We start from the raw sequence: 27738 nt of genomic DNA on the forward strand, positions 1-27738 counted from the left end.
GTAAAAGCTCTAAGAATTGGATCATTACTCTCTTTATCTTTTTTTTGAGTTTGGCGTGCCTATATATATAGATATAGATATATATATTCTCAACTCACTGACCTGAGATCAATCAAACAGTGTGCTCCTCTTAAGTATCAACCAAGAAGAAAACATGTTTGCAACCTCCATTTGACGCTCCAATGCAGTGCTTGTTTGAGGGTCTACTTTCTCCTCCTGCATAGTTACCTGAGATCAATCAAACAGTGTGCTCCTCTGAAGTATCAACCAAGAAGAAAACATGTTTGCAACCTCCATTTGACGCTCCAATGCAGTGCTTGTTTGAGGGTCTATCTTCGTCCCCTGCATAGTTAAGTTTCTAATTGGTCTAGTTAGGGTGCAAAACAACAGAATTTCGCTACCTAAATGGCCTTTTAGAAAAATATAGCATATGTGCAACATACAAACACCATCAAACATGATATTAAATACCACGAAAAGTCTGGGGTTTTAATTATGAAGTCAATAAAAAGATAATCTGCATCAAAAATTGTGAAATGCATGTTTTTGTATTGTTTCTAAGTAATCTGCCAAGAAAACCAACCAAAGTCAGGGATAAGAGAAAAGCAAAGAGGTCTATTAATCAATTTAACAGAGAAATTATATATATATATATATATATATTAGAGCAAATTACAAACTTTACTCAAAATATCTAGAAAGATCATTTAAATCTAAAGACAGGGCACTGCATAATGTAATATTATATTTCACTATGATTATAAAATACCAATGCAAATGTCTCTTCCATCTTCTCAGGTCATCATGTTCATTTTCCATTTCTGGTAGCGACCCTTTGATAGCAAGAAATTTTTTTATTTCAAAAAGGTAAAAAAACCTACAATACAGGTAGCAAGATCATTGTGTACAGACAAATGAGATAGCCGTATTACAGAATAATCATGTTAGGACCTTAAGCTAATACTCCAAAAATATAATTGCTTATATATAACTTTATCTCCTACAAATCCCATAACTTCATAAGAAAGTCCTGCATACAGAAAAAATCCGCCAGAAGGTACTATATATTCACTGCAATCAACTATACAAATTTACATAACATGAAATACAATATTATGTCAATTACTGACACAATTCCCTATTTGTGTGCTTGTTTATAGTTATGACTGAGCTTACCAACCTATCAAAAGATTCAGCCAATACGGGTTAACACATGTCTCTCTTTGTACAGATGTTGTACTCGCCTAACAAAGGTATGGCATGCACATATTAGCTGAAAAGCATAAACCTATTGCATCATCATCACCAGTGATCTCCACAAGAACAAAATCCATTCTTAAAATGGTGGAAACGGTTTGCATCCCTTACAATAATTTCTCGACCAACAATCTTAGAGATGAACTTAGTGGCATTATGGCAGTCGCTACACACACGGAGGTTTTTCATGATACGAATGGGGTTGCCTGGGCTTGTACTGATGATCCCAAAACTAATGGCTAGCTTCTCACTATGACTGCATAAAATGTTTTCCTTCATCTCCTCCTCCACATCGTGTAGCACAAGATTTGTGTTAGGCACATAACCTGCCTTCTTCATTTGCCCATACAAGGTTTCCAACGTTGCATAAATTTTTTCAGATTGAGGATGGGTTCTGTCTCTGACGAGGAATGCATGAACCTCTTTATTTACCTCAATAAAACTGCATCCTGGTTGCTTCTTCACTTCCCTCTCTTTCATCATTGTCCTCAACTTTGCAACCTCTTGCCACCTACCTGCCTCGGCATATATGTTTGACAACAGTACATAATATCCAGCATTATTTGGTTCTAATTTGAAAAGATGTTTTGCTGCTTGCTCTCCAAGCTCAATGTTGCCATGAATTCTGCAGGCTCCGAGCAAGGCTCCCCAAACATTACCCTGTGGCTCTAATGGCATCTTTTTGATAATGTCATATGCTTCATCTAGATGACCGGCACGCCCAAGAAGGTCAACCAAGCATGCGTAATGCTCCAGTTTAGGTGTAAGGCCATAATCCGACTTCATGCTTTCAAAGTATTGCCATCCCTGGTTGACTAATCCTGCATGAGAGCAGGCAGTCAAAACAGCAGTGAAGGTGATATGATCTGGCTTTGTGCCTCTCTGTTGCATTTTGGAAAAAAGAGCAAGAGCATCCTCACCATGACCATGAATTCCATAGGCTAAAATCATTGCATTCCATGAGACCGCATCTCGATTTGACACTTTGTCAAACACTTGTCGAGCAATTCCTATATGCCCACATCTAGCATACATTTCTACAAGTGCAGTGCCCACAGCAACATCGGATTCGAATCCACTTCTAATTGCATTACCATGGATCTGCTTACCGTGTTCTAGAGCCATTAAATCAGCACATGCAGGAAGAACAGTAGCCATGGTGATTGAGTTGGGTTTTATTTTCCTGACTTGCATTTCAATGAATAGTGCCAAGGCTTCATGGGGATGTCCATTCTGGGAATAACCTGCAATCATTGCAGTCCCTGACACGACATTTTGTTTAGGCATTCTTTCAAATACTTTGTGGGCAATGTTAACATTCCCACATTTGGCATACATGTTTAAAAGCCCAGTTCCTACAACAACATCACATGCAAAACCCCTTCTTATTCCATAACCATGGATCTGCTTACCTTGTTCCAAAGCCAACAGATCTGCACATGCAAGGAGAACACTAACTATCGTAATTGAATCAGGTTTTATTCCCTGGACTTGCATTTCATTGAAGAATGCAAAGGCTTCAACGGAATGGCCATTCTGGGCATAACCAGCAATGATTGCATTCCATGACACAACATTTTGTGTATGCATTCTTTCAAACAATTTGTGGGAAAAGTTAACAACCTTACATTTAGCATACAGGTCTACAAGTGCATTGCCAACGACAACATCAGATTCAAATCCACTTCTTAATGCGTAACCATGTATTTGCTTCCCTTGTTCCAGAGCCGTTAAATGGGCACATACAGACAGAACACTAACTATGGCAACTGAGTCAGGTTTTATTCCTTGGAGTTGCATTTCAATAAAGAATGCTAACGATTCATGGGGAAGGTCATTTTGGGAATACGCAGCAATTAGTGAAGTCCATGACACAACATTTTGTTGAGGCATTCTTTCAAACAATTTCTGAGCAATGTAAACATCCTGACATTTGGCATAGAGGTCTAAAAGTGCATTGCCAACAACAACATCAGATTCAAATCCATTTCTTATTGCATATCCGTGTATCTGCTTACCTTGTTTCAGATCCAATAAATGGGCACATGCAGACAGAACACTAACCGTGGTGACTAAGTTGGGTTTTATTCCCTGGACTTGCATTTCATTGAAGAATGCCAATGCTTTATGGGAATGGCCATCCTGGGAATACCCTGCAATGATTGCATTCCATGACACAACATCTCGTTTAGGCATTCTTTCAAAAAGTTTGTGGGCCACGCTGACATTCCCGCATTTTGCATACATGTTTACAAGCCCAGTACCCACAAGAACATCATTTTCAATTCCACTTCTTATTGCATAACCATGGATCTGCTTACCTTGTTCCAGAGCCAACAAATGGGCACACACAGGCAGAACACTAACAACGGGGATTGAACTGGGTTTTATTCCATGGACTTGCATTTCACCGAATAATGTCAATGCTTGATAGTGTAGTTCACTATGGCAATAACCAGCAATTATTGCATTCCATGACACCGCATCTCGTTTAGGCATTCTGTCGAACACTTCGCGTGCATTGTCTATATACCCGCAATTGGCATACATTGAGGTGAGTGCAGTGCCCACAAAAACATCCGATTCAAAACCCCTTGCGATGATATCTTCATGAATCTTTATGCCTGCTTGAAAATTCGCTAGTTTGCCGCATGCATTGATTGCAGAAATAAATATCGACTTGTCGGGATCTATGCCTGCGCGTTGCATCTGATAATACATCCTCAGAGCTTTGTCCCAGAGACCGTTCTTTACATAACCTCTGATTGTGTCGTTCCATAACAGAGCAGTGCTTTGTTTCTGTTTGTGTATATACGTTTGTGTGAATTGGGTTTGGTCAGTATATGCATTGGCACATGCTGAAATTTCTCTCGCTTTCTTCACTTGATACCTACGCCGCTGATTAACTGCCGCAGCAACAACACTGGAGGTGGGAGCAGAACAACGACCATAGAAATAAAAATAGGGATGATAAGATTGCAGAATTGTTGTGGGATGTAAGGAATTTTCAATGGGAGATGGAGAGTTACGTAGGCATGGAGAAGAAGGCAGGAAATATAGGAACATATCCATCCTATCAGGCAAGCCAGGGCAGATGAGGCCTACCATGACATTCCCATCCTTCACTCTAATTTTGCCGCATCAGTAACTTGTACATCCCTTTGTTGGAATGTTGATATCTGTACGGGACGATATGAATCTCACAGCCACACTACTTGAGCCAAAACTTGGCAAAGGTATCACAGGTCTGTTTTTGTTCATAATATCTGAACAGGATTAGCATGTTCATCCATGTATTTTCCTTTTCCATCCTCCCATGGGAAAGATATTCAAAAATTGGAAGTGACATGATTCGCCGAATATGAGTGAATATGATGCGTTCCATTGTTCACAGTGGGTTTTGAGAGGAGATCGTTCACGAGCAATTTTTTCTTTGTTAAATTCTATGGATAGGATAACAAAGATACCTCTCTCTTACTTTTAGGCACTCATTTTTGTTCTGTTTTCAAATTAAACTCTCAAGTTGATTTAAACATATAAAATTTTGGTGGTAACGCAGAAAAAGTTACACATTTTTTCGTATCATGTGCTCAATTTTAGCAAGAGCAGAAAGTATTATTTTTACTCAAAGGGTCCTAGATATATTCCTCACCTTCAATATATCTAGCCGCAAAAAACCTTAGTCCCTTGCCCAATATTTGGCATCTAATATTTATTAGTATATGTTATTTGGGAATGTTAGGATATATTTTTGATGTGATAGCTGTGACTAGAAAGTTTGATTTTGGATCTCACTTGATTATTTCTACATTTTTTTTAGTTGAACTGATGAGATATGTTTGGGGGTTTGAATTTTTTATGACTTGGATTCACAAGGGCTTGCCAACATGTTTCTTGTCATTTGTGCTACCACCCATGGACAAATTATTTCTACATATTACCAATTCTTCATAGTTTGATATAATATATATGTAATATGTAGGAATAATCTAGGTAAGATCCAAGATCAAACCTTCTAGTTGTCACTATCACATCAAAAGTATATCCGACATTCCACAAGTCAGGTATACCAATCACTTATTACTTAGCAAGATCTTAGATGTCATGAGATCTATTAGTTTTTTGGGTTCTCTCTCCTTACTCAAATTTATTTCATCCACTAGCTTGACTATGTAAGGAGTATTCTCAAGTATTATCTGCGAAAGAAATAATACTTCATTATTTTGATATTTTTCTTAATTTTACTTTGAATTTTATATGGGCTTTATTCAAGGCTACAAAATTAAGTTTAAAAAGAAATAGTACAAAGTTCTTTTAAGAAGCAATCTTCCAAAAATACTTTTAGAAATTTCAAGACATTATAGAAGTCACATAAGATAGTTTTGAAGGTGTACCATAACTTTGATAAGTCTTTATAAAGACCAAGGCTAACATTTAGAATTACAACAATTAAATGATCAAAAACTAAAGGAGAAAAGCATTATCCAAGTTCTACCCAATGTTAGGACTATATGTAGGCTAGTTAATGACAACCATTTTTCTTTCATGGGGAAATTGTAGGTGTGCATGAGAAAGAATGCAACTAACTTCTTAAAATACATATAGCTCCTACCAAGTATCATGTTGAAGTCCATAGGAGCATCCAAAACTTCTACATCAGTAAAAAATATTTTACCATCTAGGCAATAAGCAAACTAGCTAAGACTCCTAGAGGTTAGGAAAGATTCCCATCTCAAAATAAGTTGCAAGGAGACATTACTAAGAGAGCCCATTTGCTTGTAGACTATTGGTGACATGACATATGAAGAGGCTTCTTTATCCTCTGTGCATTGAAGAATGTCAAAAGTCCTAAAAGTAATTTTGACTTGAGAAGCCATAAATGAGGGAGAGACAATTTAATAGTATATAAATAAATGCCATCAATATAGAGTGATCTAGATTGGATCACTGCATAATTTTTCATCCATCTCGATGCTTTTAGAGTGGAAAATTTGAAGGAATTAGCTTACGGGAGAAGTTTTATGATGTGACCCATTTTGGAGAATTTGGGTCTATAATATTGTGGGATAGTTTGAGGCCTTAAAAGATGTTTTTTTTGGGTTAAATCCTTCTCACTTAAGCATGAGACCCTATGACATTTTTCTACACTCGAATACCTTCCCAAGGGTGCAAGAATTGTGTCAATTGGAGTTTGGATGCATAATTTGGAAGGATTCCATGTCAACCCCCATTGCTCATGGAAAAGGGGCTAGCCATGTGGGGATATGAAGAAGACTCTAGAAGGATTGAGTTGTAACTCATTTGTGATCCAAGTGAAAACTGGTGGCTATCCACTTTTTTCCATTGAACCAACATGGATCTTTAATTTTTACTAGATTCCACAACTATGATATTCCCCACCTAATGTTTAACCTTTGCAATATTATTTGAGTGGAGATTGGTGGCTATCCACCTTTTCCATCAAACCAATGTGGTCAATATTGTATTTTTTATTGTTAAACTCAAATTTTTTCCATTCATGGGTTACAACCTCATGGTAATTCCCCATAATATTCACCCATGGCATTCACCAAGGTATCCACCCATGGCATTCACCAAGCTATCCACCCATGGTATTCACTCATGGTATTTAATAACAAAATAAATAGTGCAAGTGCATCTCTCCCAAGTGAAAAGTCGCCTGTAAATAATATAAATATGTGCCTTCACCTTTTTAAAAGAAGGAAGTTTACATATATTTTTACCATTCGATAAAAAGAATTAAGCTATTTTCGTATCATTGTTTTATATACACTTGTGACATATTCTATTGTCAATATTTGTGCTACATTATTTTTTATACATTTGTGACATATTCTATTGATGATACTTTGTCTCATTCCTTAGGCAACCCAAATTAGTGGTATTATAGCAATTTTCTCCATATCAATTTCCAACACATTTCTCTAACAAGGTCAAGGTATAGAGAATCAAATCTCAAGCTAGTTTGACTTGAGGAAAACCACTCTCACCAACCCAAGCAACCTCTCATGGCAGAAGAAAATAGAAGTGATGGAGTAAGAGATCCTACCAAGTTGTTGCTTGAGCAAGCACTCACGGACAAAGGAATGAGATGATGGAAAATTTCATCTATATGCTTCGATGATTCCAACAGTGGCCAAGGAATGTTCAACAAGAAGCAAGTTTGAAGACGCAATACCCTTCAAGGTGCAAGTTAAATTTTATATCTCATTATTTGAAGGCCACATAAATTTAAGTGCCTTAGAGAAATGGTTGAACATGCTCGAGGGTCACTAATCTATCCAAAAACAAATTGGTAATGAAAAGATCAATTTTTCGCTCCTTAAAATCATTCCCCATGTCAAAGCTTGGTGGGAAGGTTACTTGGATGAATCTATGGCATTTACGAAGGAACCTACTTGGGTAGAATTTGTGGATTCCCTCAAGGATTTCTACCCTATGGGGTACTATGATGACTAGTACATAAGATGGACCACTCTACAATAGGAGAGAGACTAGAAAATGCTAGACTATACCACTATTTTCCATACCTTGCACTCACATTTGGTATCAAAGAATCTAAGTAGAACTTGTTTCTAAAGTACGATAGTGTCCTACATAGGTACATCCACACAAATATGGATTTCTTGGATATCTACTCATTGGGAGTCACTTATTAATATGTTGTCAAAATTGAGAAAAAATTGAAACAAAGGAATCAACAAGAGTTCAGGTCTACAAATCCTCCATAACATAAGCTTGGAAAAGGTGGCCCTAACTCACATAAAAAGGGACATAGAAAGGAGAGCCAACCTCAAGACAACCATCCCAAGTCACAGGAAAAGAATGACACTGGAAAGTGGTGTGAGTTCCACAAAATCCCATGGCATAACATTAATAATGACTCTTAAGAAAATCAATATTGGTTGAGCTTAAAGAGATGGATCCCAACTCATATTCCAATTCTGAACAAAATAAAGGAAAGTTGATCATTGATGCAGAACCAATGCTACCATTGTAATTGTGAAAATCCAACCAAAAGAGTTAGAGGATATTGAGGAGGGGGGGGCCCTATTTCATTCATAGTTGTGGGTGAAGGGAACTCCACAACATTTAATTATTGATAGCAGGAGCCAAAGTAATTTTATCTCCACTGAGGTCATCAAGAGTATAAAGCTCCCTCCCACCCCCTATCTCCAGCTAGGTTGAATAGGAGGTGTTTCTTTGTTCTAACTTGATCGCCATGGTCTCACTGTTTAGTCAATTTAGTATGTCCTAAATTTCTACATTAATTATCAATCCGGGAGTCGTAAACTGATGAAGTGTGGCGCACTATATGTGCAAGGCAACCTCTTTCTTAGTTTTTATTGTTTTCAGTTTTATCTTGTTTTTGGGGGTTTTATCTTGGTTTGTCTCCTAATGAAAATGGAAATCCTATTCCTAAGTTTTAAGAATACTTTAGAAGGCAATTTTGGGTATAGATTTTAAGGCAATTATGTCCTTTATGATGACTTCCAAAACTTAACATTTCAGAGGATCTCAAAATAGTCTAGTGATGAAATTAATACTTGAACAAGAATGTAAATGTGCAGCTAAACAAGAATGTAAATGTGCAGCTACTTGAATCAAACAAATGATGAACTACTAATCATGAAATCTCTATCGTTGCTGCCCATCTAAATACAGAAATAAAATTTAAGCTATTGCACTCAAACAAATCAAAAACTGCAAACTAATAAAAGTAAAATCAATTCACTTCATTTATAGTCTGATAGCTCGCCAAGTAGTCTTTTTGGGGTTAAGCTATGGCTCTGGAGATAATGTCAATAATATGAGGAATTGATATCTAATTGCAGAAAAATAAAGCTAAAATCAAATCACATCATTCATAGTCCAATAGCTCGCCAAGTATTCTAAGCTATGGCTCTGGAGATAACATCAATGATATGAGGAATTTGATATCTAATTGCAGAAAAATAAAACTAAAATCAAATCACATCATTCATAGTTTGATAGCTCACCAAGTAGTCTAAGCTATGGCTCTGGAGATAACGTCAATGATATGAGGAATTTGATATCTAATTGCAGAAAAATAAAGCTAAAATCAAATCGCATCATTCATAGTCCGATAGCTCGCCAAGTAGTCTAAGCTATGGCTCTGGAGATAACGTCCATGATATGAGGAATTTGATATCTAAACTAACTGACAAAGCAAATGAATAAAATTGAAATCAAAGCATAACTGAAATTAAAAAGCTAAGAAAAGCAAAGTTAGCAGAGAGGCTAATCTCATGTCACTAGTTATCGTAAAAATTGTATGAAAATGCCTGGGCCTAGCCTATCCTGAAACACACACTGATCAGTGTTAGCAACAATATACAATGCTTGAAAAATCATGTACAGGACTGTAACGTTAACATCATAACTATCTTATGAAATATACACAGGTGAACAAATTATGAAATATGTACAATGGAAATAAGGAAACAATACATAAAAACTTTACAGCAATAAAGAAAACAAAACCTCAGCGTGCAGGGGCCCTCTGCACGGCCTTGGTCAACACGCTATCAGTCTGGAATTACGCTCACACAGTCATATAAAATAGAGTCTTGTTATATTGCAAAACAGAGGAAGACTCCTCTCGTTACAACAGCAAGACCAGTTCACGGCACAGTACAATGACTAACAACAAAACGACATAAAAAACTAACTAACTCTATGCGTTTGCAAACGCGTTATTTATAAGGGAAATTACATAACTATTTTCTTATGAAACACCTTTAACAGAGGACACGTAAAAAGAGAGCATCCATGAGTTTAGAATGATGGTTTCCGAGATCATTCAATCTATCAAAATATGGTTGTTGGATTTGTGTCGTGGAGGTAGTCTACAACTGTCAAAATGAACCCAAGGATCCAGGAACGGCCTCAGACCCTTCACGTGTTGAAAAACAGAGGCTTGTTGCCATAAGACTCCTTTGTTTGACCACTGTTTGACCACGGCTTTCCTTTATGAATCTGGCTAAACCAATAGGACCTGATCCATGTCCAGATCATTCCTCAACTGCCCACGTGCATCGTTTTGCTTGATGACACATGCATCCTAGAGATTAACAAAAACAGCTGTGGAAAGTCAAATCAGCGACGAAAAGCGGTTGCATTTCGCAACTACTGAGAAAAATCTAATTCAAATAGCAAACGCAAAAACATAGTTAGAAAACCACTTAAATGCTCTTTTAGAATCAATATGCAATGATCTTTGATAGCTTATGAGGTACTCGTGAGGGGAAAAAGTCTAGGAAAATGTGTAGGAGAGATGTAGTTTCAGGGCTCAACATACCCCCACTGTGAAGGTGTTGGATGTCCTCATGCAACCAAAACTTTGATCATCCTCCCTTTAGTTCATGTGTTCTAAGACCTCTGCCAACACATCCAGCCTTCTTTTCTTCTTTCTCGAGACCACTGTCATCCTCGGCTTCCTCATTAGGGACTTGAATTTGAGGTTGATGAGATCTCTGCTCAACCTCTTGCTCTTTTTCTTCAATTTTCTATTTTTCTTCTGCCATATCCCAAGATGCAACATGGTGTTGTCATGAATAATCTTATCCAACTTGCTCTGTTCTCTCAATGTTTCATTTTCTCTTTTGATGTGTCTATTTAGGACCTCCAGCTCAAAAACTTCCTGTTTTAGTGATTGGATTAGAGCTTCCTGGGCTGTATTAGGCTGGGCAGATGAAGTGCCTTGATCTGTGGCAGTTTTCTCCAACGTTTCAATATAATCATACATTTCTTTTTGGGTTGGATCTATCTCAGCTGTATTCTTCCTTGGGTTGTCCCCAAAATCTAGTTGAGAAGGACTGATCTCAAGATCTGGCTGAGAAGGACTAATCTCAAAATCTAGCTGAGGAATAGGAGTATGGTGTGGGCCACAACCAGGAGGGATTGTTGGAGGTTGTTTCGGTGTTTCCCCTCCTAAATCAATGAAGTGGGGCCCTTTAGTTTGTACTTTCCTCAGTTTTCCTTTAAGTCTGGAGCTCCTCCTTAGATTTTGTGAGCCAGTGTCTTCTTTCTCCACACTCTGTTTTTCTTTCCCTTTCCTTTTTGTTGCAGCTGATTCCTGAAGGTAAACTAGTCTTTCAGAAAGTATTTAGCGGTCCTCTTTTGAGGAAGGTTCCGGGGTCTGATAGACAACTTCAATTTTTCTCTTTCCCTTTAATTTTCTTTGCTTCCTAACCTCAATTCTTTCCTTCCTACTTTCTGGCAGCTTCTCTTCCTTATTAGTTTCTTTAGCTATGTTAGTAGGAGTGTCCTGAATTCTCACACTTGTTTTCCTTCTCCTACTTTTCCTTGTTGAGTTGCTCTCGGGTGTTTTAGGTGGATCTTGAAAGAAGTTTCTAACTAAAAACTGTTCCCAGGTGTCCTTCTTTTCCTTCAACTATTTTTCAATCAAAATTTTTACAAGGCCGTGATGGTACAGGTGGGGTTCTTTGTCCTCCAGATTCTTTTGGACAGATATGGACATCTTTTCAGGCTATTCAATAAAAAGTAAGGCAAATTAATGGTTTGATTTTCTAGAAAATACATCAACAACCGGGTGTGGTACAAGGATAATTTTAGGGGCGAATGTTCGCCCTTTGGCGAAATTAAGGGGTTTTTAATTTTTAGTGGGCGAATATTTTGTATCATAGTACATTTTTACAAATCACCTCAAATAGCCCACCTTATTTTAAGGAAGAGGGTAAAAAAGGTAAATTTAGCCCTTGAAATTAGGAGTTACAACCTTCCATTCCCCATTTTCAAGAATAGGTTTTATTTAAGTGAATCCATTCGCCCATTTTCAAGAATAGGTTTTATTTAAGTGAATCCTATGGGCCAAATACCATATTTATAAAAGAGGTATGGTAAATTAATAAAAATATAAATAAATGAGAGGTATGGTAAATAAATAAAACATTTTTTATATTTACTCCATATGTCACCTGGTGTAAACAAATAAAAATATAAGTAAAGTGGAGGTATGGTAAATAAATAAAACGTATTTTTATACTTACTCAAAAGGTATGGTAAATAAATAAAAATATAAATAAACTAGATGTATGGTAAATAAATAAAACCTCTTTTTATATTTAGTCCATAACCCTCGTTCTATTTATGAAGGCTCAAGAAAGAGGTTTTATTTAGAGGTATGGTAAATTAATAAAAATATAAATAAACGAGAGGTATGGTAAACAAATAAAACATTTTTTTATATTTACTCCATAAGTCACCCTATATTTACCAACACTCAAAAAATGGGTTATATTTAGGTGAAACTTATGGGCAAAATACTATGGGACAAATACCATGGACTAGATTGTTATTAATACCATGCAAAAAACCATTATTAACCCTAATATTAGAATTAATAAAAATAAAAATGGCACATGGTATTGACCCATGGTATTCACCAAAATGGCACATGGTATTGACCCATGGTATTCACCTGGAATGTAGCATATTTAAATGGGGGAATTAAACCAGCATAGATCCATCCTTACTCTAGATCTACTAACCCCCGAGAGGTATCAAATATCATGATATGCAAACTAGCATAGAGTGAAAAAATATTTGATCTTCTTGGGGCTTGGTCAAGAGTAAAAGTGGATGTTGTAATTTAATGTAGGTTAAACATTTTAGCTTGGTTAAAATAAAAAATAAAATAAAAATCAACTATTAATTTTATTCATTTTTATAAATTACTAATAGTAATTTTTAAGCTCCAGGTTTATGATAACCCATGGTAATACCATGGTATTCATGTGAGCATAGACTATTTAAAGGGGAAATTTTATCGTCTTAGATCCATACAAAGTTTTATTTTTTAGTTAAAGACTCGCCAAGATCTTACAAGATTTTATAAATAAAAATCAACTATTAATTTTATTCATTTTTATAAATTACTAATAGTAATTTTTAAGCTCCAGGTTTATGATAACCCATGGTAATACCATGGTATTCATGTGAGCATAGACTATTTAAAGGGGAAATTTTATCGTCTTAGATCCATACAAAGTTTTATTTTTTAGTTAAAGACTCGCCAAGATCTTACAAGATTTTATAATTGAGTAAAATATTCGCCATGCCTGGTGAGAGATTCGCCAAAAAATTATATATACATATTATATTATTGATAAAATCGCCTTCCATTTTTCCTATATACCATGGAGATTCGCCCATTTATTATATTTATAAATTTAGGGGGGGTTCTTAAAATTTTCCCTGGTGTGGTACATATACATGGACCCAAATCGTCCTTCACGTGTAATAAACTTCTGGATTATCAATAATAGACTGGCCCACTTTTCTTCTAAAGCAGAGACAGGGATTCCACGTTTGAAAATGGTTATATCCATACCTGGATTGCATAGGATAACCCTCCAGGCCCTCTCGTCAAAGCTTTTGTTTTTGAACCACCGTTCCCCCTCCTGTGAGAGTTCCATTGCGGCTGCGATAGATGCCTCTGTGACAGAAAATTTAAGGTCTCCAACCTCAACTTCCACGGCATTAAAAGAACTCGCAAATGTCTTCGTAACTTCTTTGTTGTAGGCTCTGAATTTCTGGATGAACTGTAGCCATCGTGCCTTCCTTAGTATGTTTTTCAATTGGGGATACCCCTCCATGAATTTGGACCCTTCCAGTTCTGCTCTTAGCAAAAGACCCATTCATACCTCCTGCCTTAAAATACGTCTGAGTGAATAATGGATTAATGAAGGTGAAACGACTGTGTTAGCAGGGAATGGAAAAGGTTTATGGAGAAAAACCAGTAATTGTAAATGAAAGAGCAAAGAACAAGTAATGAGAATGAGTTCGCGGGAGTGTAAACAGGCCGGAAATAACAAACGAGATAGTATGGGAATAGGGTCAGCTTAGATTTTGAAATAGATGGTTGCGGAATAAGCATGAGCACATTCTCAAAATGGTTGCGGAATGTGCGATGGGACAGAGCCGTGATCAAATATATCACGTCCTCATAATTACCCAGTTCAGCAGGTGGAATGCCAACGTACAAATAAACACGAGTTAAATTTGAAGGCGGATCATGAGGCTGTTAAAAATTAATGCAAGGTTCATGGAGAAATCATGTAAAGGTCATGGAGCGGTTATGGAAGCTATCAATGCTAATCATTACATATAATGGAGCCGTGGTTTCATAACTATATAGAATGTGCTTTTTTTTTTAAATGCTATTTGAAATAAATCTTGCTCATACCTTGGAATTTTTGCCACTTTCGTCCATTAACCTTTGATTAGCTGCTTCCTGTTGGTGCTTTAGGTGCTTTATAACTTCAAAATATTTTCCTTTGTCATACCTGCACTTCGTTCTCATCATTATTTGGCTAACATCTGACTATCAATGTTGAATAACAGAGTGTTAGCTACGGAATCAATCAACTGGCTGCAGAATCAGTTTCTAGCTGCGGACACTGAATTCATCTGCGGAAATTGACACAGTGAACATATGACTGAATGAAGATGGAAATGAATGATGACTGAGTGAATTATATATGAAAATTGTTCATGAAAGAAATTTTATTGGCGAAATGAGATGATGAAATGAAATGAAATGAAATGGAGTGAAGTGAAATGAAGTGATAAAATGAGGAAAGATTTTTTTGGAAAATATAGGACATCAGAAGTTTCTGATTTTCACCCTATATTTTCTGTATAACACTGCCAATCAGTGATTGGTTTTCAGGCTTATACATTTTTTTTATTTTTTTTTAATAAAACAGAAAAGAACAAAGACTAGGCTGGTGGAGAAGAAGGATTCTTCTTCACCAGCCTTATTGCAGAATTATCTTGAAAGATTTTGACAAATTCCTCCTTTAAGAGTGGCTTATGATAGATCTTTAATCTGTAGACATTCACAATAAGAGGAGTTTGATGTCCATCAATGGTTTTGATTCTTACCGCTCCATTGCTAAAGATTTTGTCAATCTCATATGGCCCAAGCCAATGAGTCTGAAATTTTCTTTTGAAATCTTTAAACTTGGAATCAAATAGCAATGCCCAATCTCCTTCTTGAAACTTTTTCTCCTTGATGTATTTGTCATGCCACTTAGCTCTTTGATATTGAACTAGATCAGTTCTTAGGATTTCTTCTTGTCTGATCTCATCTAGCTCATTCAACTGCTCCATTCTATGCTTTTGGGCTTCTGATAGATCCATTCCCAACTGAACTGCCATCTTGAAAGTTTTAACTTGGAACTCAATGGGGAGTAGGACTTCTTTCCCATAAACAAGCTCATAAGGAGAATGTCCTGTTGTATTCCTCCATGTAGTTTTGTAGGCCCATAAGGCTTCAGGAAGCCTTTTTTCCCAATCTCTTCTATGTAGATTAACAGTCTTGGTAATGATGCCTTCAAGAACTTTGTTTGTAGACTCACTTGACCATTTGCTTGCGGATGGTAAGGAGTAGATTTTATGTGCTTGACTTTGTACTCTTCCATCAGCTTCTCCACCAGTTTGGATGTGAATTGACCTCCCTGATCTATCACAATTTCCCTTGGAACACCAAAGCGAGTAAAAATATCCTCATAAAGAAAACTAACAACTGAATGCTCAGTAGCAGAAAATAATGCTTTGGCTTCTACCCATTTAGTGACATAATTAGTACATACCAATATATACTTTCTTTGTTTATATGGTGGGTTAATAGGTTCAATGAAATCTAAAGCCCATTTTTCAAAGGGTTTGATGAGTACCTATGGCTGCAATGGCATTTCATTTGAAAGGGTAGGTTTCCCTACTCTTTGGCAGTTGTCACATCTTTTGACATATTGTTTTGCATCTTTGAAGAGGGATGGCCAATAATATCCTAAAGAGAGGATTTTATAGATTGTCCTTTTGTTAGCAAAGTTTCCATTGCATGGTTCATCATGGCATGCTTTGAGAATATCAGGCATTTCATTTTCCTAACACATCTTCTGATCACAAAGTCTGGCCTTGTTTTAAACAATTCATTAGAAATCCATGAATATTTTGAACTCTCCTGAATAATCTTTTTTCTTTCACCAGGAAATAAATGTGGAGGTAGTTTCCCTGTAACCAAATATTTAGCTATATCTGCATACCAAGGAGTCTTAGTAGTTACCGCAAATAAATATTCATCAGGAAACTTGTCCTCTACAGGAGAATCTTCTTTAGTATTCTAAATCCTAGACAAGAAATCAGCTACTGTGTCTTGTTTCCCTGGTCTATCTAACACAGTAATATTGAATTCCTGTAAAAGTAAGAGCCACCTTGTAACTTTGCCATTATTAATGGGTTTGTTCATTAGATATCTAATTGTAGAATGATCAGTATGAATAAAAGTTTCATAGCCTGTTATATAATGTCTAAACTTATTGATTGCATGAACAACAGCTAAGAATTCTTTTCAGTCACAGTATAGTTCAATTCTGTAGGAGTTAAATTTTTACTGGTATTGTAAATGGCATAAGGAACTAAATCTTTCTATCCCAATATAGCCCCTAGAGTTGTATCTAAATCATCTATAGAAATATGGAAAGGGAGTTTCCAATTTGTTCCTCTCAAGATAGGCGCTTCAGATATTCTTGTTTTCAAAGTTTCAAATGCTGATTGGCAATCAGGAACCCATTTGAATTCACAGCCTTTTGTAAGTATTTTGAAGAGTGGAGATGCTATTTTAGTGAAGTTTTCTATAAATATTCTATAATATCCAATAAATCCTAGAAAACTTCTAACATCTTTTTGACAATTTGGAATAAGCAACTTGGAGAAGAATTCAAGTTTTGATCTATCAACTTTAATCCCATCCCCTGAAATATGATGTCCCAAAACAATACCTTCAGTAAACATCATAAAACATTTTTCATGGCTTAGTGAAAGGTTTGTTTCTTTACATCTTATAAGGACTTTTTCCAAATTTTCTAATGCCTCTTCAAACGAATCACCATAAACTGTAAAATCATCCATATAAACCTCTACACAATCATGGATTAGATCAGAAAAAATTCGTAGTATTGCTCTTTGAAATGTTACGGGTGCATTACATAATCCAAAAGGAAGCACTCGATAAGCAAAAGTTCCCCATGGACAAGTAAATGTGGTCTTATCTTGATCTTCAGGTGCTACCTGAATTTGATTATAACCACTAAAACCATCCAGAAATGAAAAGTACTTTTTGCCTGCTAATGTATCTAATACTTGATCGATAAAGGGCAAGGGAAAGTGATCCTTCAAAGTTGCTTTGTTCAATTCCCTGTAATCAATGCATACCCTCCATTTACCATTCTTTTTGGGTACTATAACCAAAAGAGAAACTCATCGGCTATCTGAAATTGGGTAAATGAAATTTACATTGAGTATTTTTTGGAGCTCTTCTTTCACTATCTCCCTAAGATTTGGATTCATCCTTCTCTGAACTTGTCTGGTTGGTCTATTGTTTTCCTCGATATAAATATGATGGATGTAAGTCTTAGGATCAATACATTTCATATCAGTATACTCCCATGCAAATGCAGTAGAATGTTTTTGAAAGATTTTGGTTAGCTCTTCTTGTTGTGACTTTTCCAAATTTTTGTTGATATTCAGTGTTTTTCTTGGAAAAATCTCAATGGTAGATCTACCAAACCCTTCCATAGAGTAAAGAGACATTTTTCTTGATGATAGATATTCAATATCAGAATCTAACTGAAATTGTGTGTGGCCATATTCTGAAGATGTTTCAAAATTTTCTAATGTGTTCAAAATTTGACTATCTTCACTAATTTCAGAAACAGTAAAGACAGGTTGTATAATATCTTCATCTTCGACCCATTCATTGTCTCCTATTTCTGTAATTGCCTTTGCTGGAGGATACAGATTGAATTTCTTTGTTGAACTACCATAAAAAAATGTACATATCTCCATATCTACAACTAATGAAATCATCAACTGTGGCTAGCCAAGGTCTTCCTAAGATGAGTGGATGCCCTCCTAAATTACTATTGGGAGTCAAAATCATGAAATCTACTGGATAGTCCAAAGAATCTAAGGAGACTGAAATATCTTCTAGTACACCATCTGGTTTGATTATTGATCTATCTGCAAGTTGCAGTAAGGTGGGTGTAAAAAGAAGATTAGAAAGTTTAAGCTATTCCATAGTCTGTCTACTCATAATGTTGATAGCAGCCCCTAAGTCAATCAAAGTGTTTGGAATTTCTATCCCATTTATATGTGTCTTGATAATTGGACTACCTGGATCTACATACTTCTGCATGGTAATTTTTCCCATCATGATATCTGCAATTTTTCCTACCAGGTGGATTCTTCTTGTATCTCTTGGTTTCCTTCCCGGTCTTTTAAGACTCAAATCCTTTATTGTTTTCTCTAGAATAGGAATCTCTCTAATGGCTTGTAGCAAGGGAATCTTGATACAGACATTCTTTAACTCATCTAGGAAATCATAGTGAGGCAACAAGATTTGTTTTTCCACCCCTTTGTCAATTTGTAATCTTTCAGGGAAAGGAGGCGTGGATAAAGATGCAGGTTTTTCAACTATAGGAGTTGTGGGGGTTGACTCTTTTTGTTTTTGTTTTTGAATGGTTGGGTTTTGAAGAGATGCTTCCTCAAAACCTTTATTGACTTTAAGAGAATCCTCCTCAGAAGTACCTTGCTCTTGAACATCTATAGAAGGTTTTTATAAAACTCTACTAGATTTGAGTTTAACATCATTAAGAGGAACAATCATATAGGTAGGAAATTGTTGTCCTTCTACCATGTAAGAATTCTGAGGATTTTTGTTGTTGGGATTTGGCACCATGGCTGGGCTGGTAGTTGATTTGTCTTTTGTTGAAATGGGAGCAAGAGTTGAGAATTGGATTTTTTTGAGAAAGTTGTTCTTGTGGGAATGGTAATGAAAGTTGTGGGTTTTGATTTGGAATTGGTGGATTTTGTTGATTTGGAAAAGATGGAGGATATTGATAAAATTGAGCAAATCTCCCATAAGGATTTTGCATCCCTTGTGCCCATGATTGGTATGGATTTTGAGGTTGGGGCCAAAGTTGTTGCCAAGAATTCCAATTTGGCGGGAGCTGAAAGTTCATAGGATTGTTAAAGCCTTGATTTTGTGGCCCCTGCCATGGTCTTTTTGAAACAAAACAAAGGGACTCTACTGAATTTGGATCTTCCTGAAAGACAACTTTGAGCCCAGGAAATGAAGGACAATCCTTGGTCTCATGGTTTTCTGAGAAAATCATACATGTTTCTACAACTTTTGGATCCAAGGGACATTCCCTTAGAGCATGTTTCTTCCTACATTTTGGACAAAAGATGGCCAAGGCATCAACTTCTGCTTTCTACTTGTTTTGTATTTTAAGGGTGTCTAGTTGTTCACTAAGGCTTCCTATAATATTAGTTTTGAACTCATCAAGCATATTACCAATCTCTGCCCTACTTACTGATCCAGTTGCAGATTTGTTTGCTCTAATAAGAGAAGGGTCTCTCGGCCCTTTTCCTCCTGAGAGATGGACACATAGTTCTGTTATGTCATGAATTGGAAGTTGAGAAATATCTCCCTTCCCAATCATGTTTAAAATATCTATCCATTCATCTCTAATGGCTTTCAATAGAAGGGCCTTCAAGGTTTCCTCATCTAAGTTACTCATTTTTGCTCTCTTTAAGTTGTATTGAAATCTTTCAAGTAAATCTTCCAAGTTTTCATCTTCTCTTTACATCATCTTGAATACCTCATCCTTATGATTGGTGGGCATACAATAATCCAGGTATCTATCAAAAAATGTTTGTTTCATATCATTCCAAGTCCTAATAGATTGAGTGACTAATCCCATGAACCATTTCAAAGTAGCTCCTTTCAATGTTGAAGGAAACAGTTTGAGTTTTTGAGAGTCTTCCTATAGTCATAGGTTCAGCACAAGACTTCAAACTCAAATAGTAATGTTTCAGGATCCTCACTGCAACCCATAAAAGTTTGGGAGGATAGATGGTGAAATGTTTTTCATTGTTGTATGAGCTTCCTCATCGGCTATAGGGAATCCAAATGAGTTATCTCCATCCCTATTTCCCCCATTGTTACCTCTACCTCCTCCATTGTTTCCTCTTCCTCTACCTCGACCCCCTCCTCCAAATCCATTTACTACTTCCTCTATCATGATAGTTTCTTCAGAGTCCTCAGAGTCTTTTGGTTCTTCTATTAATGGTGAACAAGGAAGATTTTCTCCCTCCTCTTCTTAAGGTGATTCTACTTCTTTGATTACAATATTATCCCCTATAGAAGTGAAGAAAGGTTCTTCTCCTAGATCAGATTTAGTAGATAGTGTGGGAGAGTCTCCTAATTCGGCTACTGCCCCTTGAATTCCAAGAATCCTAAGGCTGGGAGTATGAGTCAGAGATGATGGAGGTTTATCTTGCCTATGCCTTGAAGTAGCTAGAGTTGTGAAAATTGAACTTTTGACCCTAGCTATAAACCTTCCCCTAGAATCTCTTGCTCTATGCATGTCATCTTTTTATTATATATATATATATATATATATATATATATATATATATATATATATATATATATATATATATATATATATATATGTTGGGCTAATAATTCTCTTTTTGGTCTTCTAGATCACACTAGGTGCAAGAAGAGAGCATAATCAAGAAATTATTAAACTAATAACTCTCTTTTCTTGTCCTCTAGATCACGCTAGGTGCAAGAGGAGAGCATACTTGAAGAAGTTATCAATTTTTCCCTTTTTTTTTTAAGAGATCGGCTACCTAGTTACACTTCCCCGGAAACGGTGCCAAAATGTTTAGTCAATTTAGTATGTCCTAAATTGCTACATTAATCATCAATCCGGGAGTCGTAAACTGATGAAGTGTGGCGCACTATATGTGCAAGGCAACCTCTTTCTTAGTTTTTGTTGTTTTCAGTTTTATCTTGTTTTTAACGGTTTTATCTTGGTTTGTCTCCTAATGCAAATGGAAATCTTATTCCTAAGTTTTAAGAATACTTTAGAAGGCAAGTTTGGGTATAGGTTTTAAGGAAATTATGTCCTTTATGATGACTTCCAAAACTTAACACTTCAGAGGATCTCAAAACAATGTAGTGATGAAATTAATACTTGAACAAGAATGTAAATGTGTAGCTACTTGAATTAAAAAAATGATGAACTACTGATCATGAAATCTCTATCTATGTTGCTCATCTAAATACAGAAATAAAATTTAATCTATTGCACTTAAACAAATCAAAAACTGCAAACTAATAAAAGTAAAATCAATTTACTTCATTTATAGTCCGATAGCTTGCCAAGTAGTCTTTTCGGGGTTAAGCTATGGCTCTGGAGATAACGTCAATAATATGAGGAATTGATATCTAATTGTAGAAAAATAAAGCTAAAACCAAATCACATCATTCATAATCCGATAGCTCGCCAAGTAGTCTAAGCTATGGCTCTAGAGATAACGTCAATGATATGAGGAATTTGATATCTAATTGCAGAAAAATAAAGCTAAAATCAAATCACATCATTTATAGTCCGATAGCTCGCTAAGTAGTCTAAGCTATGGCTCTAGAGATAATGTCAATGATATGAGGAATTTGATATCTAATTGCAAAAAAATAAAGCTAAAATCAAATCACATCATTCATAGTCCGATAGCTCGCCAAGTAGTCTAAGCTATGGCTCTGGAGATAACGTCAATGATATGAGGAATTTGATATCTAAACTAAATGACAAATCAAATGAATAAAACTGAAATCAAAGCATAACTGAAATTGAAAAGCTAAGAAAAGCAAAGTCAGCATAGAGGCTAATCTCATGTCGCTAGTTATCGTAAAAATTGTATGAAAATGCTCGGGCCTAGCCTATCCTGACACGCACTAATCAATGTTAGCAACAATATACAATGCTTGAAAAATCATGTACATGACTGTAACGTTAACATCATAACTATCTTATGAAATATACACAGGTGAACAAATTATGAAATATGTACAATGGAAATAAAGAAACAATACATAAAAACTTTACAACAATAAAGAAAACAAAACCTCAGCATGCAAGGGCCCTCTGCACGGCCTTGGTCAACACGCTATCAGTCTGGAATTACGCTCACACAGTCATATAAAACAGAGTCTTGTTATATTGCAAAACAGAGGAAGACTCCTCTCGTTACAACAGCAGGACCAGTTCACGGCACAGTACAATGACTAACAGCAAAACGACATCAAAAACTAACTAACTCTATGCGTTTGCAAACGCGTTATTTATAAGGGAAATTACATAATTGTTTTCTTATGAAACACCTTCAACAGAGGACACGTAAAAAGACAACATCCGTGAGTTTAGCATGATGGTTGCCGAGATCATTCAATCTATCAAAAGATGGTTGTTGGATTTGCGTCGTGGAGGCAGTCTACAGCTGTCAAAATGAACCCAGGGATCTAGGAACGGCCTCGGACCCTTCACGTGTTGAAAAACAGAGACCTGTTGCCGTAGGACTCCTTCGTTTGACCACCGTTTGACCATGGCTTTCCTTTATGAATCCGGCTAAACCAATAGGACCTGATCCATGTCCAGATCATTCCTGAACTACCCACGTGCCTCGTTTTGCTTGATGACACCTGCAACCTAGAGATTAACAAAAACAACTGCGGAAAGTCAAATCATTGCGGAAAGTGGCTGCATTCCACAGCTAATGAGCAAAATCTAATTCAAATAGCAAACACAAAAACATAGTTAGAAAACCACTTAAATGCTCTTTTAGAATCAATATGCAATGATCTTTGATAGCTTATGAGGTACTGGTGAGGGGAAAAAGTCTAGGAAAATGTGTAGGAGAGATGTAGTTTCAGGGCTCAACACTCACTATGAAAATGGGGTTACAAAATTTCCTCCCAGTCCAAATTCACTAGAATTAACCTTGGATAATACCATAAAGCTCAACTCATCAAGAGCTTTCTGGTGATATAAATTTTATTGAAATTTGATACCCATATCAAAAGATATGCCATTTTAAAGTTTCACCATTTAAACCCTGCCACATAGGAAAGTACCTACCACATGGCAACCCAACCACACTCAAATGGTTCCACATCAATTTGGCACCAACATGGATAAGCCTCAGCCCTAGTGGCATCTGCCACACCTCCTCGCTCATTGGCTTACAAGTCTGTGCCCACTTTGTGAAATACATTAATCTTTCATTAAGTCTATCTCTTTATAATTTTGTCTCTTCCATGACTATGCACTTATACGAAGTTCTATACCCCCAGACCTTTGCACTATATCTTATTGGCATGCACCTCCATTTTGGCCCACATCTGCGCCTTACTGCCTCTTCCTCTCGCACTTGTACCAAATGTCTCGGGCCTCCAAACTAATTTGATTTAAATCTATACCACACCACCTTTAGCAGAAATGGTCCCACCCCATAATTTTATCGAATTTGACCTACGATGCAGTCCAGCCCGAAGTCCACCTACCACTAACCCCAAAGGGTCCCACACCAAATATCCATATCTGGTCCAATAAACCCTACACTAACTAAGACCATCCCATCTGGAGTCTGGTTCAACAATGATATAACATTCACCTTTACTTTTGAATTCTTGGACTCCTAGACCTATCCAGACTGGCCTTAGTCCAAATCTCTGAATATAGGAATTTTACACCTTGACTGCCCAGAATGAATTTCTGAGTTTCCTTGAATATTTTAGTGGTTTGACTAATTTTCCATTGAGAAGTTGGTTCTTCTTGAAACACGTACATTGTCATAAGAATATATCTTTAATTTGAGCTCAAGAACTTAAGTGTTGACCATTAATAAAAAGCTCTCACAGAGGCATAATTCCAACCATGTGCAGAGCTAAGAACAAGAAAATACATGGCTACAACATTTTGTGATTTTAATAAAGGAAAATAAAGATCAGTCAATGTTCTTCATGCTCCTCCTTGGTTCTTGAATAAACCAATATATCATCAACAAAAACTAATACAAACTTGTCCAAGTATGGAAAGAGCCCATTATTCAATAACACATGAATGTTGTTGGGGCGTTTTTGAGTCCAAATGGTGCGACCACAAATTCGTAATTTTTATACCTAGTTCTAAATGTTGTTTTATGAATTTCGTCATCTTTGATGTGTACATGATGGTATCTAGACCTCAAATCAATTTTCGAAAAGACTATTGTAACAACTGTGGTGAAAATTCCATGTAATAAAAGTTAATAAAGCCAAAATAATAACTGCGGTTGATGGGACACTTATTCCAAGCTGAACGTCGAGCAAGATATCCTAGTGTGGGTGTTAATTTGGTTATTAATGTCTAAGGAAATTCGAAATGGCAATGGCTAAGGCTTTGGAATGGAAAAATTGCATTTTTGGCACATTTATTTATGAAAATAATGGAAATTAGGAGAAAAGGGATGTGAAAAGTCACAGGTTGCATGTGAGGAGGAAATTGAAGGAAAATAATGGAAAATGAAGAAAATAGAGGACTCATTGATAAAAAGGATTCTAAGGATTATTTAGTAACCTTTTTTCAGTTCAGTGTTGGAGATCTCTCATTATTCTCTCTCTCTCATATTCTTGGAGACTTAGAGTTTTCTTGGAGCACTCTTGGAGGGTGTGGCATACTTGGATTTTTGGAGAAAGAAGGCAAAGGAAGAGCAAGAAAACACAAGAGGACATCGAAATCAACAACTGCAGTGGGATTTGCTTGCAGGTACCGAGTTGCATGTATGTTTTCCTCACTAGTTTTGGCATTCATGGCATATGCATGTGGATTATTGGTCATGACCTGTCACTAGCATGGAGGATTGCCTGGATTGACAGTGGATTGCCTAGCCTTCCCATTTCCTAGATAGCCATGGAAATTGTGGGTTTTTTCCCTTGTTTTTTTTGTGTTAGTTCTTATGTTTCCTTAGCTTGGGTTGAGTTATTAGTTCCTGGAAGCCCCGATTGGACAAATGCTCTGTAATCCCTGTAAAAACTTGGGTTGAGTTACAACTCCTAGAAGCATTGGTTGGACAAATGCTATGGAAGCCCTTGGTGGGTTGAGTTACTAGTCCTAGAAGCCTTGGTTGGACAAACGCTCTGGAAGCCTGATGGCAGCTGTGGGTTGAGTTACTAGTCCTAGAAGCCTTGGTTGGAACAAACGCTATGGAAGCCCTGGAAGGCTTGGATAGAGACCAATTTGATAATGGTTTTGTGATGTCTGACCGTGAGGTGGAATCATTGTTTGATGGGTTGAGGTGGATGGCCTCTGGAAGCCCTGGATGGTTTTTATTGATGTGTTCTATGAGATCCCACATTCATGCTTGGAATATGGCATGGGGGTGAATGGTTGAAGAGATTTGGCTTAGCCATTCTACGGTCGGGTGGAATGTGGAAGTCCCATCCTGGGTTTGGATTTTGCATCATCAATATGAGATTATTTCTCCTTGTATTTCTATGAGTATTATACTGGATTATATGTGGTTTATATGGTTGTGATTTCATGAGTATTTCTACTGATATTATGCTAGTTATTTATGTGTCTTTATGACAAAAGCTATGTATGACTCTCATGATTTTTTTACTTGTAAATGAATGATCAATGTATCTATGACCTAATGGATGAAAGGGAAGTTGATGTGTTGAGGCATCAATGTTTCTTAATGATTCTTAGCTAAGTACGAGACACCTATGCTCAGATATGTTGTTTACACCTATAGATTACATATTCGTGATATGTTTGGTGAAATTTCTGTCATGGCTAGTAGGGGTCAAGTCAAAGTCTCATTAAAATGGTTTCTTTTGCACTATCATTTCCTGAAAATTACAGTGGATTGAGCTCTAGGCCTGAAAATGTGGCTTAATTCCAGGGGATGCTGGCACAGAACTAAGAAAAACAGGCCTTGGACACTGGATTGTAGGCTTGTGAGAGCGTCCAGAGGTCCCTAGACATTGGCATGCCCATAGCATGAGAGCATCTAGAGGGAAATTTGTCTAAAAGTTCAGTGGGACCCAAGGGAAAACTGCCTAAAGTGTTGGATTGGTTCTTAAGAGTCCTAAGGTTGATGTTGAATGTTTGTATGGTGTGTTTCCATCAGTTCAACTTCCTTAATGTGACTTAGGAGGTTGAATCATATCATAGTGGCCTCTTGTCACATGTTTACCCCAACTGGCTAGTTGCTTGGGTAGATGTGGGAGGAGGGTGTTATAGAGTGGTATCAGAGCATGGTTCACCCCTCAGATTGGATGGGTCATGTGTTGGGCATGTATGCATGTCAGTTGCATGTGTGTATCTTACACTTGCATTCCATGTGATTGCTGCATTTGTATAATGTTAATCATTGTTGTAGTAATGTTGTCATGAGTAAATTGATGTCTTTATTGTGAAGTGTGTTGTCACTCACTGCTAAATGTGTTTTCAGTTGTCCAAAGTGAAAAAGAGTAGTGAAGTTTGAAGCCATATTCCAATCCACAGAAACTCTCAAAGCTAAATCAGACCCTCTCCATTGGGCAATGCTCAGAATAAGTTTTCCAATGGTATGTGTAAGTCCAAATGGACCTGTGGATAAAAAGTTAGAGCAGATTGAAGTTTCCCTTTAAAAGCCAGAAAAGAAAGACAAAATTACCAAGGGTAAGGTCTCAGCTCATCGCAAATCATAATCGGAGTTTTTTGAAAGCAACAACAAGGGAGGGCAGAGAAAAAAAACTATCAACGATCACATATTATCAGAGATCAGAGGTCTGGGAGCATATCGCAAATCGTAGATCGAGGGTTCCAGCAATCCCGCATATCAGCGATCACAAATGATAGAGGTCCAAGGTATGGGAGCATATCGCAGATCGCAAATCAGAGGATCATGCAACATGGTATATCAGAGGTTCCAGCGACATCGCATATCGGTGCATCCCGCATTAAGGCTCCGATATATCGCAGGTCTGACAACGGAGAAAAGTGAAATCAACGATCAGCGATCACTGATGTTGCAAATCGACAATCAGGGGTTTCAAGGTATAGTGTAATCGGAAGTCGGTGACTAGGATAAATCGCATATCGACGATCAGTGTTTTCAAAAGTGTCAACTCTAAAATGTTGCAATATCACGAGTTGCGATATGTTAGCATAAATCACTGGGAAAGGGCCAAAAACATTTAACAAAGGAAATCAATGCAAAACCAGGGGCAGGCGAGCCTTTTTCTCTCTCCTCTAGGAGGCCACGTGGCAGAATATTATTAGATCTGGTAAAGACACAGTGGCACTGACGTTAGCATGATTTGGTAGTATAGAGGGCACGTGGCATGCAGATATGACATTTTCAAAGGTCCAAAGAGGGAATATACAGGTGACACAAGTCGCCACTCAAGAGGTACCACATGGCAGTGATGACATCACATCGACAATCGCAAATCGGAGGTCGAGGCTTATTGGCACTTTGTAACGTAGTGCGCACCTCGGAAACCTTCGATAAATGGGCTTTGATATA

At 36.9% G+C, this 27738-nt stretch overlaps 1 pseudogene; it reads right to left on the bottom strand.

Moving 5' to 3' along the window:
- Window positions 1–1035: 1035 nt before the first annotated feature.
- LOC149211563 (pentatricopeptide repeat-containing protein At1g11290, chloroplastic pseudogene) lies at window positions 1036–4698 on the bottom strand (annotated as a pseudogene).
- Window positions 4699–27738: the final 23040 nt, after the last annotated feature.

This window comes from Pinus tabuliformis, chromosome 1_1, assembly GCF_031772625.1.
Source record: "Pinus tabuliformis cultivar Carrire ecotype Pingquan chromosome 1_1, CPIR1, whole genome shotgun sequence".
In the NCBI taxonomy this organism is placed as follows: Eukaryota; Viridiplantae; Streptophyta; class Pinopsida; order Pinales; family Pinaceae; genus Pinus; species Pinus tabuliformis.